Genomic DNA, 14261 nt, shown 5'->3' on the forward strand with positions numbered 1-14261 from the left:
TGGGGCTTTTTCTCTGGAATAAGCCAGTTTGTTTCGCATTGGAGTGGGGTGTACCCTGTTGGAGAGAGGAAAGAGTTGTTGGACTTTTACTTTTGGATTTGTGAACTGGTTCGTTTGCTTCTCTGAAGGCTAGCGCTTGTATGTGCTGTTTGTGTTTTAGCTTGAATTTCTGTCTCCAAAAATGGGGAATGTTTACTACCAGCTAAAGGTTCTAAAGAATATTCCTCGCCCCCGTTCAGTAGGAAATAGCCAGGGCGGTCTTTGTCCCTTTTCCACAAGATTGTGGAATGGACGTTGACAGTGTGGGTAATTGCAATCGTGAAGAACCTCTGTATCCTGTTACCAGTTAATCATTAAAGCGATGCTGCCTGTAAGCTTAAATTCTCCATAACGGCCCATCTCTGGGACCCCTGCCTCCCAGGTAATGAGACCCCTGCCTCTCAGGTAATGAGCATTCAGCTAAAATACCTGTGTTTAGCTTCCGGGAAACCTCCTGAGCAGGCCCACCTGTGAATGACTGCAGGGGGGAGAAATTAACAGCTCCCCTCCGGAGGCTGACGGGAAACAGGAAGTGCTTGGCTTTAGTCCCGCCCCTTTTAGTATAAAAGGAGCCTGAATTCTGACTCAGCATGACGGTTCTTTGGGGCACGAGCCCACCATCTTCTTGGTCTGCTGGCTTCCCAGATAAAGTCACTACTCCTTTCCCCAGTAACTTGTCTCTCGATTTATTGGCCTGTCGTCCGGCGAGCAGTATGAGCCTGGACTCGGGAACATGAGGTCTGAGAAGAGCATCTCACGGCAGAGGTGAGACCCGAGCTGAAAGGGGGCTCAGCAGAGAGGCACACCTTGTCACCCGGTGCGGTTCCCACAGCTGGGCCAGTGTGCAGGAGCTGGCTCCAGGGAGAAGGCAGAAAGGAGAACCCCAGTGGTTCCCCTTGGTGCGGGGAGGTGGTTATGGGGGGCTTCCTTTCACGAGGCCCTTTGCATTTGCAGGGGATTGGAAGGCGGTTTTAGGGGGTCGTGTTTGTTCCACGTGTCCACCCGTTACACAAAGGGAAACGCTTCAGGAGAAGAGCAGGGATGTTTGGACTTTTACTTTTGGATTTGTGAACTGGTTCGTTTGCTTCTCTGAAGGCTAGCACTTGTATGTGCTGTTTGTGTGTTATCTTGAATTTCTGTCTCCAAAAATGGGGAATGTTTACTACCAGCTAAAGGTTCTAAAGAATATTCCTCGCCCCCGTTCAGTAGGAAATAGCCAGGGCGGTCTTTGTCCCTTTTCCACAAGATTGTGGAATGGACGTTGACAGTGTGGGTAATTGCAATCGGGAAGAACCTCTGTATCCTGTTACCAGTTAATCACTAAAGCGATGCTGCCTGTAAGCTTAAATTCTCCATAACGGCCCATCACTGGGACCCCTGCCTCTCAGGTGATGAGCATTCAGCTAAAATACCTTTGTTTAGCTCCCGGGAAACCTCCTGAGCAGGCCCACCTGTGAATGACTGCAGGCGGGAGAAGTTAACACCTCCCCTCCGGAGGCTGACGGGAAACAGGAAGTGCTTGGTTTTAGTCCCGCCCCTTTTAGTATAAAAGGAGCCTGAATTCTGACTCAGCAAGATAGTTCTTTGGGCCTCTAGTGCGCAGTCTTGCTCTGCTGGCTTCCCAGATAAAGTCACTCTTCTTTGGCCCAGCAACTCGCCTCTCAACTTATTAGCCTGTGGTGTGGCGAGCAGTACAGGCTTGGACTTGGTAACAAATTCTGATGAAGCCACCCAGGAGCCTTGGTGCTCGTGGCCTGCCAGCCCTGGCTGGGGAATTCTGGGGTGAGAGCCTAGCAGCTGCCGGGACCCCTCGTCCTGAGGATCTGCCCTTCAGAGTTCTCTGAAGCAGCCCCGGCCGCCCCAGCACTTGGCAGTGGAAGGAAGGAATCGACATTTGGGACCCGACGGGCTCCGGACGGTAAGGTAAGTGGCTCCGGTGTGTTCAGCCGGGAACTTTATTCCTCTCCGTTTGGGGCTTTTTCTCTGGAATAAGCCAGTTTGTTTCGCATTGGAGTGGGGTGTACCCTGTTGGAGAGAGGAAAGAGTTGTTGGACTTTTACTTTTGGATTTGTGAACTGGTTCGTTTGCTTCTCTGAAGGCTAGCACTTGTATGTGCTGTTTGTGTGTTATCTTGAATTTCTGTCTCCAAAAATGGGGAATGTTTACTACCAGCTAAAGGTTCTAAAGAATATTCCTCGCCCCCGTTCAGTAGGAAATAGCCAGGGCGGTCTTTGTCCCTTTTCCACAAGATTGTGGAATGGACGTTGACAGTGTGGGTAATTGCAATCGGGAAGAACCTCTGTATCCTGTTACCAGTTAATCACTAAAGCGATGCTGCCTGTAAGCTTAAATTCTCCATAACGGCCCATCTCTGGGACCCCTGCCTCCCAGGTAATGAGCATTCAGCTAAAATACCTGTGTTTAGCTCCCGGGAAACCTCCTGAGCAGGCCCACCTGTGAATGATTGCAGGGGGGAGAAATTAACAGCTCCCCTCCGGAGGCTGACGGGAAACAGGAAGTGCTTGGCTTTAGTCCCGCCCCTTTTAGTATAAAAGGAGCCTGAATTCTGACTCAGCATGACGGTTCTTTGGGGCACGAGCCCACCATCTTCTTGGTCTGCTGGCTTCCCAGATAAAGTCACTACTCCTTTCCCCAGTAACTTGTCTCTCGATTTATTGGCCTGTCGTCCGGCGAGCAGTATGAGCCTGGACTCGGGAACATGAGGTCTGAGAAGAGCATCTCACGGCAGAGGTGAGACCCGAGCTGAAAGGGGGCTCAGCAGAGAGGCACACCTTGTCACCCGGTGCGGTTCCCACAGCTGGGCCAGTGTGCAGGAGCTGGCTCCAGGGAGAAGGCAGAAAGGAGAACCCCAGTGGTTCCCCTTGGTGCGGGGAGGTGGTTATGGGGGGCTTCCTTTCACGAGGCCCTTTGCATTTGCAGGGGATTGGAAGGCGGTTTTAGGGGGTCGTGTTTGTTCCACGTGTCCACCCGTTACACAAAGGGAAACGCTTCAGGAGAAGAGCAGGGATGTTCAGCTGAGGCTGCCGGAGAGAAGAAGCTGAATTCAGTGTCTCCCCGTCCAAGAGCTGTAACATCCAACCAATGAATGACAGGCATGAGGCTCTGATACCCACGTCTAAGTCTTTCCAGTGAAGACCTAGTGAGGCCTCAGCAGATAGTGATCTCTCTTCCACTTTGTTGCAGATTTCTTTTATTACTGTGTAGTCTGGGTTCTTTTATGTATCCCAGGCTGGTCAGTGCTGGGTGATGAGGTCACTGCAGCACGGCCCATATATTAATATCTCTCTCTCTCTCTCTCTCGGCCCATATTAATCTATCTCTCTCTCTCACACACGTTTTCTTTTTTGAAGTTCATTTGCATGGACCGTTTTCAGGAGAACTACGCAAGAGGTTTGCTTTTTTTCAGTAGCACTCTGCAACATTTTCTAGTACTGGTCCTGCCATTTCATAAACTAATACTAAACTAAACTTCTAAGCCACTTTCCTCGTTTGTGAAACCAGTATGATAGGACCTAAAATAACCTTCCTCAAAGGGTAAGAGTGTTATGAAGATTCGATGAGATAAAACATGTAAAGCCCCTAGCAATGTGTTTGGAAGAGAATAATTCCAAACGATTTCAGTTGTTAGTACTGTTATAGTTGCTGTCATGACTCATTACATTTAATCATCAAAATTCTAGGGAAAAGACACTACAGGTACTCCACTTTTACAAATGTTCTGATAATTTAAGAAGCAACTCAAGAAAATCTAGCCGTGTGTCATATATTTAGGCGTTGGCATAGATCACACAATTATTTCTAATTGTTTTTCCTACGGAATGAGACAGTTTTCTATAGACTTTGAAACTACGAATCAACGATTGAAAACATTTCATAATCAGAAAGGGAACATTATTGATTTAAGTCATATTGGGGAAAAGCTGTCTCGTGTTAAGGTCATGTGTCAGCTTTGGGCATGATGTACCTGGCCTGTCCTCTGAGTCGAGGTCACTGAGGGACCCGAGGACCTCCATGCTGGTCCAGCTTGGTTCTCAGGCTGTCGGATTTCAGGTACAATGGATGGCCTTAAAGCATCTCTTAAAATGAAATACTGAATTGATTTATTCCCACATACCCAATGGCATTTCTGGTCAGTTCAGGCGAACTGGAAAAGCTGAGAAAAACACTTAAAATTCTCTGCCGTTTCATTCTGCCCGACGTCTCGGCTCAGAGTTGCTCAGTGAAGCGGGCCAATAGGCCTGAAGCCCGAGATGAAAGCACCCGAATAAAAGATGAACATTTACATTCACTCCAGCTTTCATGCCCAGATATCAAAGCAAATTAGTGACACGTAGGGAATCATTTCATGGCAGTGGGGACTGAAGATTAGGGGTTTTGACTACTGAAGAACATCAATGAAACCAGTATGATAGGACCTAAAATAACCTTCCTCAAAGGGTAAGAGTGTTATGAAGATTCGATGAGATAAAACATGTAAAGCCCCTAGCAATGTGTTTGGAAGAGAATAATTCCAAACGATTTCAGTTGTTAGTACTGTTATAGTTGCTGTCATGACTCATTACATTTAATCATTAAAATTCTAGGGAAAAGACACTACAGGTACTCCACTTTTACAAATGTTCTGATAATTTAAGAAGCAACTCAAGAAAATCTAGCCGTGTGTCATATATTTAGGCGTTGGCATAGATCACACAATTATTTCTAATTGTTTTTCCTACGGAATGAGACAGTTTTCTATAGACTTTGAAACTACGAATCAACGATTGAAAACATTTCATAATCAGAAAGGGAACATTATTGATTTAAGTCATATTGGGGAAAAGCTGTCTCGTGTTAAGGTCATGTGTCAGCTTTGGGCATGATGTACCTGGCCTGTCCTCTGAGTCGAGGTCACTGAGGGACCCGAGGACCTCCATGCTGGTCCAGCTTGGTTCTCAGGCTGTCGGATTTCAGGTACAATGGATGGCCTTAAAGCATCTCTTAAAATGAAATACTGAATTGATTTATTCCCACATACCCAATGGCATTTCTGGTCAGTTCAGGCGAACTGGAAAAGCTGAGAAAAACACTTAAAATTCTCTGCCGTTTCATTCTGCCCGACGTCTCGGCTCAGAGTTGCTCAGTGAAGCGGGCCAATAGGCCTGAAGCCCGAGATGAAAGCACCCGAATAAAAGATGAACATTTACATTCACTCCAGCTTTCATGCCCAGATATCAAAGCAAATTAGTGACACGTAGGGAATCATTTCATGGCAGTGGGGACTGAAGATTAGGGGTTTTGACTACTGAAGAACATCAAGAAACCACATTTTTTATATATAGGTTTGCAAAGGCAGGGTGATCTTTGTCTGTTTGTGTGCCTTAATTCACAGTGTTTCAACCTGAGCTTCACAAATTACGATCTGTGTGACCTCAGGCAAGAACATGCGGGATCATAGTGAGGATTTTTGAAACTTTAGTTTTGGGTTTTTCAATTATATACAAAGTACCTCAGCTTCCTAACCGTAAGACCACTATCTTGCAAAAGGTTAGCAGTACGTTTTTTAATATCATCATATAGTCAGTCTGTTTTCACATATCCCTAATTGGATATTTAAATTTTGTTTAAATTGGGATCCAAATGAGGTCGGCATTTTGATTGCTTGAGTGTCTTTTATTTTCTCCTATATTAATTATTCTGTTGAAGGAACTGAGTAGCTTGTAGGGTTTGCCACAGTCTGGATTTCATTTATTTCAACCTCACGGAATTTTTAACATATTACTGTGTTCTCTCTCGCTCCTGTAATTTGGTAGATAGATCTACATGTTTGATCAGATTCAACCTTGATTTTGTTTTTCCTTCCTTCCTTCCTTCCTTCCGTCCTTCCTTCCTTCCTTCTAGACTACTTCTTTCCATCAGGAAGCACATGCTGTCTGGTTGTCTCTTTTATTGGTGATGTTTATCATCCATTGATGAGCTATGCTTAGATTTATTAATTAATTAATTCATTATACTACAAAATGTGATATTCTAATTCTATCATACTTAGTTTATTTAAAGCTGGGATAATTCAAGAAAGAAACTTTCCCTCGTTAACTATTGGGTTATTCTGATGTAGGAGTTTTATAGGAAAGACCTGATTATTGCTTGAATCCCTCTTCTCCCTTTTTATTATTTATTTATCTATCTAACTATCTATATTTATTTATTTATATTCAAGAAAGAAACTTTCCCTCGTTAACTATTGGGTTATTCTGATGTAGGAGTTTTATAGGAAAGACCTGATTATTGCTTGAATCCCTCTTCTCCCTTTTTATTATTTATTTATTTATCTATCTAACTATCTATATTTATTTATTTATTTATTTGCGGTACGCGGGCCTCTCACTGCTGTGGCCTCTCCCGTTGCGGAGCACAGGCTCCGGACGCGCAGGCTCAGCGGCCACGGCTCACGGGCCCAGCCGCTCCGCGGCACGTGGGATCTTCCCGGACCGGGGCACGAACCCGCGTCCCCTGCATCGGCAGGCGGATTCCCAACCACTGCGCCACCAGGGAAGCCCCTCCCTTTTTAAAACCCAGTTTTTAAAATAATGAGTTGGCTCCCTAACATATATCCAAGGTTGATTAATGGGTTGAAGGTCTTTCCTTTTTTAAAAGTATTGTAAGCCACTAGATATTTAATGTGTTTCAATCCATTGCTGTTGATACCTTTGTCGATGTTCAAATCATTCTATTTGCAGCCAGTGGGAGCCTATTCAACTTAGTTCCTGAGTCCTTTTGACAAGACCCTGGTGGTCTTGACAGCTTCCTTGCTTTCTGGTGGGACAAGATGTTCCAGATTTATCTTATACGTTGGAATCAGCCATTTCTCAAGGACCCCTACTTTATTTGAAGGTTGCAATCTGAGATGTTATACTACTGTGTTAGTCTTTGTTTCTAGGCCTTCTCAGTGTATAGAACTAGGAAATACGTATTATTTTTTAAAGATAAGTCATCAGTTTATGCTCATGTTTCCAAACCCTGCACTACAGGGCTTTTCCCTCCCTCATTAATCTTGTCTCCCTTCAACTGTGCTGAAAATCTCAGCTCCCAACCAAAATACTTACTTGATTTATCTTCCAAAACACAGAACAACACTGCCACTACCACCATCATGAAAATGGTTTTAGAATTTTTTAGGCTTTTCCTTTTTGTCCTTCAGGACCATCCTACTCTGGACATATGGTTAAATTTTTGTGTTTTAAAGCTTAGCATGATTCCTCTCTGAGTCACTCATCTGGAAATAAAATGTAGAAGATGAGCAGTATTTTTAGATGCTTTCTTTTTTCTTTTTAGAGGTAATTTGTCCTATTTTTAGAATCTGGAAATTAAAATAAAGAATAAAATAAAAATCATTCATGATTTCATCACTTAGAAATAGCCAGTGATAAAATTTAGTTTATTTTCTTTTAGCCTTCTTGCCTCTCCAACTGATTTTTTAAACTGCAATTGCAAATTGCATTATGATTTTTTTTTTTTTTTTTTTTTTGCGTTACGCAGGCCTCTCACTGTTGTGGCCTCCCCCATTGCGGAGCACAGGCTCCGGACGCCCAGGCCCAGCGGCCATGGCTCACGGGCCCAACCGCTCCGCGGCATGTGGGATCTTCACGGACCCATGTCCCCTGCATCGGCAGGTGGACTCTCAACCACTGTGTCACCAGGGAAGCCCATGCATTATGATTTTGTATTTTGCCTTTTGTTGTGTTTAAAGTTATATCCTGTGCAATTATCCACGTCTTTTTACATTTGTTTTTAAAGACAGCAAAGTGTTCTATTATTTTCATTCATCTACTCAACACATATTTATGGAACTACTTGTGTGTGGAAGGCACAGGGACAGGCCCTAGGGAAACAGCAGGAAACAAAACAAACCAACTCCTGACCTCATGGAGCTTATGTGTCTCCACACCACACACACACAGCACACACACACCAGACACATACCACACAGCACACCACACACAGCACACACACACCCCACACACCACATACACCACGCACACACATACCAACCACACGCACCACACACACATACACACACTACACAGACTGCATGCACACACCACACACCACACACACCGCACACACACACCACACACACACACCACACAGACTGCATACACACAGCACACACACCGTGCACACACAACACACACAGTGCACACACACACAACACACACAGCGCACACACAGCGTACACACAGCACACACACACACCACACACACTGTGCACACACCACACACACCACACACACACAACACTTAACCTACCCTGAGGGTTGCCTACTTAAGTTGTATGTAATTAATTGCTGTTATAAATATTGTTCTGATGAGCTTCCCAACACATAAATCTTTGAACCTGTCAGGATAGATCCCGGAAGTGGAATTATATGTATAAAACATCAGTGATATAGGTATTAATTTCTGACATACTCTACCTAAGGATCTGTCAAAATCTCTTGATGGTGAATGGCTAAGATGATTGTATCTATACTGGTCTCTCGTGTATGGGAGGGTTGATGTCCTGATTCTTCTGATCCTTTTCTCTGTGGTCCAGCCTCTTCTGTGTGGGGAGGGAAATTCAGATGGTGAGGGGATGAAGATGAGAGGCTTGGCTTGGCTGCAGTCTTGGGAGAACCAGTGGAGTTGGCATGGATCTCAGAGCCTCAGCAGAGAAGTAAGAAGGGAGAGGGCTGAGGGCAGGTTCTCCAGTCTGTGATCAGAGCTGTCTTCCCATACTCCCTGTACCATCCATGAGATGCAGGACCTGGACTTCACATGTCTGTCTTCATCAAGCCTTATAGGCGAGAAAAGAGTGCTTAGTTCTTACGGGCTTATGAATTCCTAAGAATGGTTATAGAGTCAGAATGTTTAAGTTGAATCCTGACTCTTATGTACTCACTGTATGACTTTAAGTAAGTTTTTAACCTGGCCAAGTCTGTTTATTCACTGGAAAATAGCAAGTACCCATCTCAGAAAAATTAAGTGGAATAAACAATATAAAACGTTTATTGACAATCTAGGGATGTATGAAGTACTAAATAAATGCCACTTATTGATAAAAACCAGGATACAAAACATGCTGGTGCTCAAGTCTTGATGACTAGCATGAACTTATTCTTTTTTAAAATAATTAATTAATTTATTTATTTTTGGCTGCATTGGGTCTTCATTGCTGCTGCGCGTGGGCTTTTTCTCTAGTTGAGGCGAGCGGGGGCTACTCTGTTGCAGTGCACAGGCTTCTCATTGCAGTGGTTTCTCTTGTTGCAGAGCACGGGCTCTAGGCATTTGGGCTTCAGTAGCTGTGACGTGTGGGCTCAGTAGTTGTGACTCGTGGGCTCTAGAGCACAGGCTCAGTAGTTGTGGTGCATGGGCTTAGTTACTCTGCAGCATGTGGGATCTTCCTGGACCAGGGCTCGAACCCATGTCTCCTCTTAACCACTGCACCACCAGGGAAATCCAGCACGAACTTATTCTTAAATCATTGAGTCAATGTTCTTCAAACCATAATATGGAATATTTTTAAGTAAAAATTTCAGATTTGGCCAAGTCCTCATTTCAGGGCACACATTGATTTTGACAGAATATCCTTTATTTCTGTTTATGTGATTGGCCTCAAGCTTGCTTTAATGATCAAAAAGAAGATGCAAACTTTTCTCCCTTAAATTACTCCCTGAAAAGTGCAGACCTCAATGGAGGACTGACATCCATGAAAATGATAGTGTAGGGAACTCTGAGACTCATTCTTTCCCACAAACACTGAAAAAACTGGCAACTCTGGAGGACAGCCATAGGTTTACAGCAACGAAGCAAATGCCTAATCAAGAAGAAGGAAACTATGGAAAAAAAAAAGAAAAAAAGAAAAGAAAAAGGAAACAGAAAGACAGGAGAGCTTTGGGGGCATTTTAACTTATCGTTGCCCCACTCCCTCCCCAGCTTGGCAGTGGCCTTGAAGGTGACATCCCACATTCCCAGTGGGGGTTCCTGCTTCCAGGGAGAGACGAGCAGACAGGTCCCAGGGAGTCATGTTTGTCTGTTTGGCCTGTCTGAGGGCTCCCTGAAGGACTGATATAAAGGGATTGCCTTTGTTTCCTCTGAACCAGAACTTTCTTCGGGAGAAAACTCAATTCCAGGAAGATGGTCCTTGAAGACACTGGAAGGACAGAAGGTAACAATTGGGCAAACAGTAGACATGCTGAAAACCCAGGAGAAGAAGCTGGGGAGTCAGATTTGGGGAGTAAGGGTTTTGAAAAGCTCCCATGAAAACCAGGAAATCTAGAAGGCCATACTCGTGCCCAGGGCAGGATGCATTCTGAGAAAGACCTGAGAAGAGCCTAGGCATTCTCCTCTGGCTGATGTTTAGGCTCAGGAAGTGAAGGCTAAGGCAGAGTTGTGAATGGTGTGGCCAAGTGCTAAAGGTGTGCCTCAAGCAGAACCAACCAGCAAGGACTGAGAGTTTCCTTCCCTTCCCTTCCCTTCTCTTTCTTATCTTCTTTTCTTCCTTTCTTTTCGCTTTTTCCTTTTTTTTTTTAACTCCAAGCATTTAAGGAAATCTCCGTCAACCACTGACTACTAACCTAAATGAACAAAGACTTCAAAGATCACACATGACAAAGAATAGAGTTTTTACAAAAATAGTTCGGAAAAGTTCCTAAGCAAACACATCACTACAACCCACAGCAGCAGCAACAACAGACCCTGGGGAGTATTTGATATTCAGAGTTACCCCACTATGATATTAAAAATGTTCAGTTTTCAACAACAACAAAAAAATGAGACATGAGAACAGACAAGACAGTGCGACCCATTTACAGGAAAAAAAAAACAACACCTAGAAATTATCCCCAAGGAAGCACAGATGTTGGAATTACTAAACAAAGACTTTAAATCAACTGTCTTAGAAAATGAAGGTGTCTAGTTACTGTTTGTCAAGGAGCAGCTTCAGCTCCCATTACATGGCTGTTTCTCAGCATCTTCAGTCTCTCTCCTCCATATCCTAGTGTTTGGCCAATACTTTTTTGGACACAAATAGAGGAATTCAAGTTTTTCCATATTAAATGTTACTTTATAAAGCCTCCCACATTGGAGAAATGGCTGATTCTAGGAATGGAGAAGGATATATTTATAGGACGAGCCTGGAACATCCCCAGAGTATGGATGTAAACCCAAGGGACACAGGAGCCAACTGAAAAATCTCCTAATGGTCAAAGCTGGAACAGTTTGAGCAAAAAATATATAAAGTAGTATTGGATTATTTACCAAAGTATAAATATCCACCTGTCCATTCCGATATAAGTAATTGATTTAATAAGTAAATGGGGGACAAGATCAAATCTCTCATGCAGAAAAATTCCAAATAATTTGCGTAGATCCTCTCCCTCAAGGAGGTGGAGCGTAACCCCACCCTGAAGTGTGGGCTGCACACAGTGGCTTCCTTCTGACAAACATCAGCACCATTAGATGACCAAGAGCTACATCAACCATAGTAAGTCACGTTGATAGTACATAGCCTTCATACAATATGATGAAAAGGACACTTCATCTCTGTGGGATTCCTCCCTGGAACACATGACCTCTGCTAATCACACAAAAAATCAAACAAATCCCAATCTACAAAACACCTGACCAGTACTTCTCAAGACTGTGGGTCATCAAAGCAAGAAAATTCTGAGTCACAGTCTAGAGGAGGTTATGGAGACATGATGACAACTGCCATATCTCCTGGGTGGGGTCCTAGAACAGAGGAAGGACATTAGATAAAATGAGGGGAATCTGAATCAATTATGGACTTCAGTTAACAATAATGAGTCGGCATTCGTTAATTGTCACAAAAGCACCCCGCTGATGTAAGGTGTTGGTAACAGGGAACTGGGTGCAGGGCATTGGGGAGCTCTGTGATGTCTTCTCTCTTTTCCTGTAAATCTGTAACTATTCTAAAACATGAACTTTATTTAGAAAGCTCCAGCTCCCCATTTCAGTATGAAGAGAAGCTGATTCTCAGGCTCCCCTGCAGTTTAGCTGTCTCTGCTGGATCTGGGTCATTGGCCAGTGTGACCACTTGAAGGGCAGCCAGAACAGGAACTGAAAGGAGACCCCCTGAGGTTTATTGTGTATAATAAAAACCCTTTTATTACATATAATAAAACTGCAGAGAACTGCCTTTTAGCAAGTGCAGAAAACCCTGGAGTCCAGCTGGTCCTAGAGACACTGCCTTGCTTGGGGCTGATTTATTTGGTCACCTATTTGCCCAGTTCCTTCCCTAGGTGTGTTGCATGGGCCAACTTAAAAGCAGCATTTCTTCTAAGAAATTGTATGCCTCACCCTGGAACAAAGAATGAGAACATGTCTTCTGTCAAGGGGGAGTAAATTTTAGGAGTCGAGGAAGCCTTCTACTATAAGAAAATCGGGGTGTATGAGGACATAATGGGTTAAGTTGACATCTTATTCCCCATCCCAATGGGGAGATAAAAATCCACTCCAGAGTATTAACTAAGGAGAGAGAGAGAGGTGGGGGCAGAGCCAAGGGAATCTGCAAAGAGTAGGGAGAGACTCAGAGCGACTACCACCCCCAGGCCCGAGGGGCTCCCTGGCTTCCCGGGGCGGGCACCGTCTAAGCCCACGGCCTCTGCTGGGACTGTGGCTCGGGAGTGGCGGATGCGGAGGGGAGCGGGACCCTGACTCCTGCACACCCCACTCCCCGCTCGCTCCTGCCGCTCCCTAGCGCTCTGCCTCGCGGGGCACTGAGCACAGTGGAGCAGGCCGAGGAGGGACGCGGGCCCAGCTGGGATGAGGAACCACTGGAGACAGCAGTGCACAGGTGGGACTGGAACGAGATGCCTGCCTCCCAGCCTGTGTGTACATATCGAGGCCCCAAAGCACCGGGAGCACCTTTCCCACCGCCTGCTCGCCAGCATCTGGGCCTTAGTCTTTTCTCCACGTAGGGAACCAGGACTTCTTGTAGGGCAGCTGATTCCATGTTTCTAGCAAGGAAACACCAGGGTGAGTCTGGAAGATGTCGTGGCCCAACAGCAAGGGGCTGTGCTGAAAGCACACAGGAAACGGCTGGAGGGCTGCCGTGGCCACTGTGGTCCTTGGGCCTTGAGCAAAGTCATGGCTGCAGTGGACGGGGACAAGATTTGTCCCCAAACGACCGATTCATAACCATACTCAACAGAGAAAAGTTGGTGAAGATAACATGGACAGGAGGTTGTAACACGAAAGGAGGATGAATATCATGAAATGATTTTAATTATTTTGCAGATTTTAATAAGTGATGTTAAAAATGTATGTTGTGTTTCTTCTATTAATTGTATTTATAAAGAATGAATATGTACTTGCTTCTATCTATGTGTGTAAGGAAGAAGAAACACAAAGAACTGCAAACAAGCCAAGAAAGCCAAGAAAAAGTAGGTACTGTTACCTCAAACAGGAAGGAGTAGCTGACTTGTGATCACCTGCAAATAGGTGACACCGTGTTCCCAAAAGACGAATTCCTTCAACAAGCTAAGGAGGAGGCTTCACCCTTTTGCCAGGAAAGGAGCCCTCTCTGTGGTCCTACTAATCGTAATAAAATACTGATGAGAAATACATAGCTTTTAGTGATTTGTGCAGACTACAGATAACAGTGCATCCTAAAGACCATGTAATACAGGCGAAGAAATATTTTGAAAGTAGAGGATTAAGAGGTACAAGCTTCCAGCTATAAAATAAATAAGTCATGAGGATATAATGTACACGTAGGGAATGTAGAAAATAATATGGTAACAACTTTGTGTGGTGGTGGGTAGTAACCGGTCTTATTGCCGTGGTCATTTTTTAATGTATGAAAATATAAAATCACTATGTCATACATCTGAAACTAATGTAATAATTTTAAAAAGAATAAAAATAAATTAATTACAAAACACCTTTGGGTGTATTAGCTTCCTGTGGCTGCTGTAAGAAACGGAAGCAGCAAAACACTGGTCCTCTGCGGTGCTCTTGGCGCGAAGTCTGAAATCCAGGGTCGGCAGGGCCGCACTCCCTCTCAGGGCAGGTTCTTGGCTGTGCCTGCATCACTCCAGTCTCTGCCTCCGTGGTCACATGGCCTCCGCCTCTTCTTTTTGTCAGATCTCCCCTGAGTGATTTTTTTTTTTTTTTTTTTTTTTTTTTTTTGCGGTACGCGGGCCTCTCACTGTTGTGGC

The 14261-nt window shown here is 44.5% G+C and overlaps 1 long non-coding RNA gene across 1 annotated transcript in view; it reads left to right on the forward strand.

The window, feature by feature from the left end:
• Positions 1 to 1654: 1654 nt before the first annotated feature.
• LOC114487414 (uncharacterized) overlaps positions 1655 to 14261 on the forward strand; it is a 45751-nt gene continuing 33144 nt past the window's right edge. The window contains exon 1 of the long non-coding RNA XR_003682489.2: positions 1655 to 1962. This is a non-coding gene — a long non-coding RNA (uncharacterized lncRNA). The remainder of the gene's footprint in view (positions 1963 to 14261) is intronic.

This window comes from Physeter macrocephalus, chromosome 12 (genome assembly GCF_002837175.3).
Source record: "Physeter macrocephalus isolate SW-GA chromosome 12, ASM283717v5, whole genome shotgun sequence".
NCBI lineage: Eukaryota > Metazoa > Chordata > Mammalia > Artiodactyla > Physeteridae > Physeter > Physeter macrocephalus.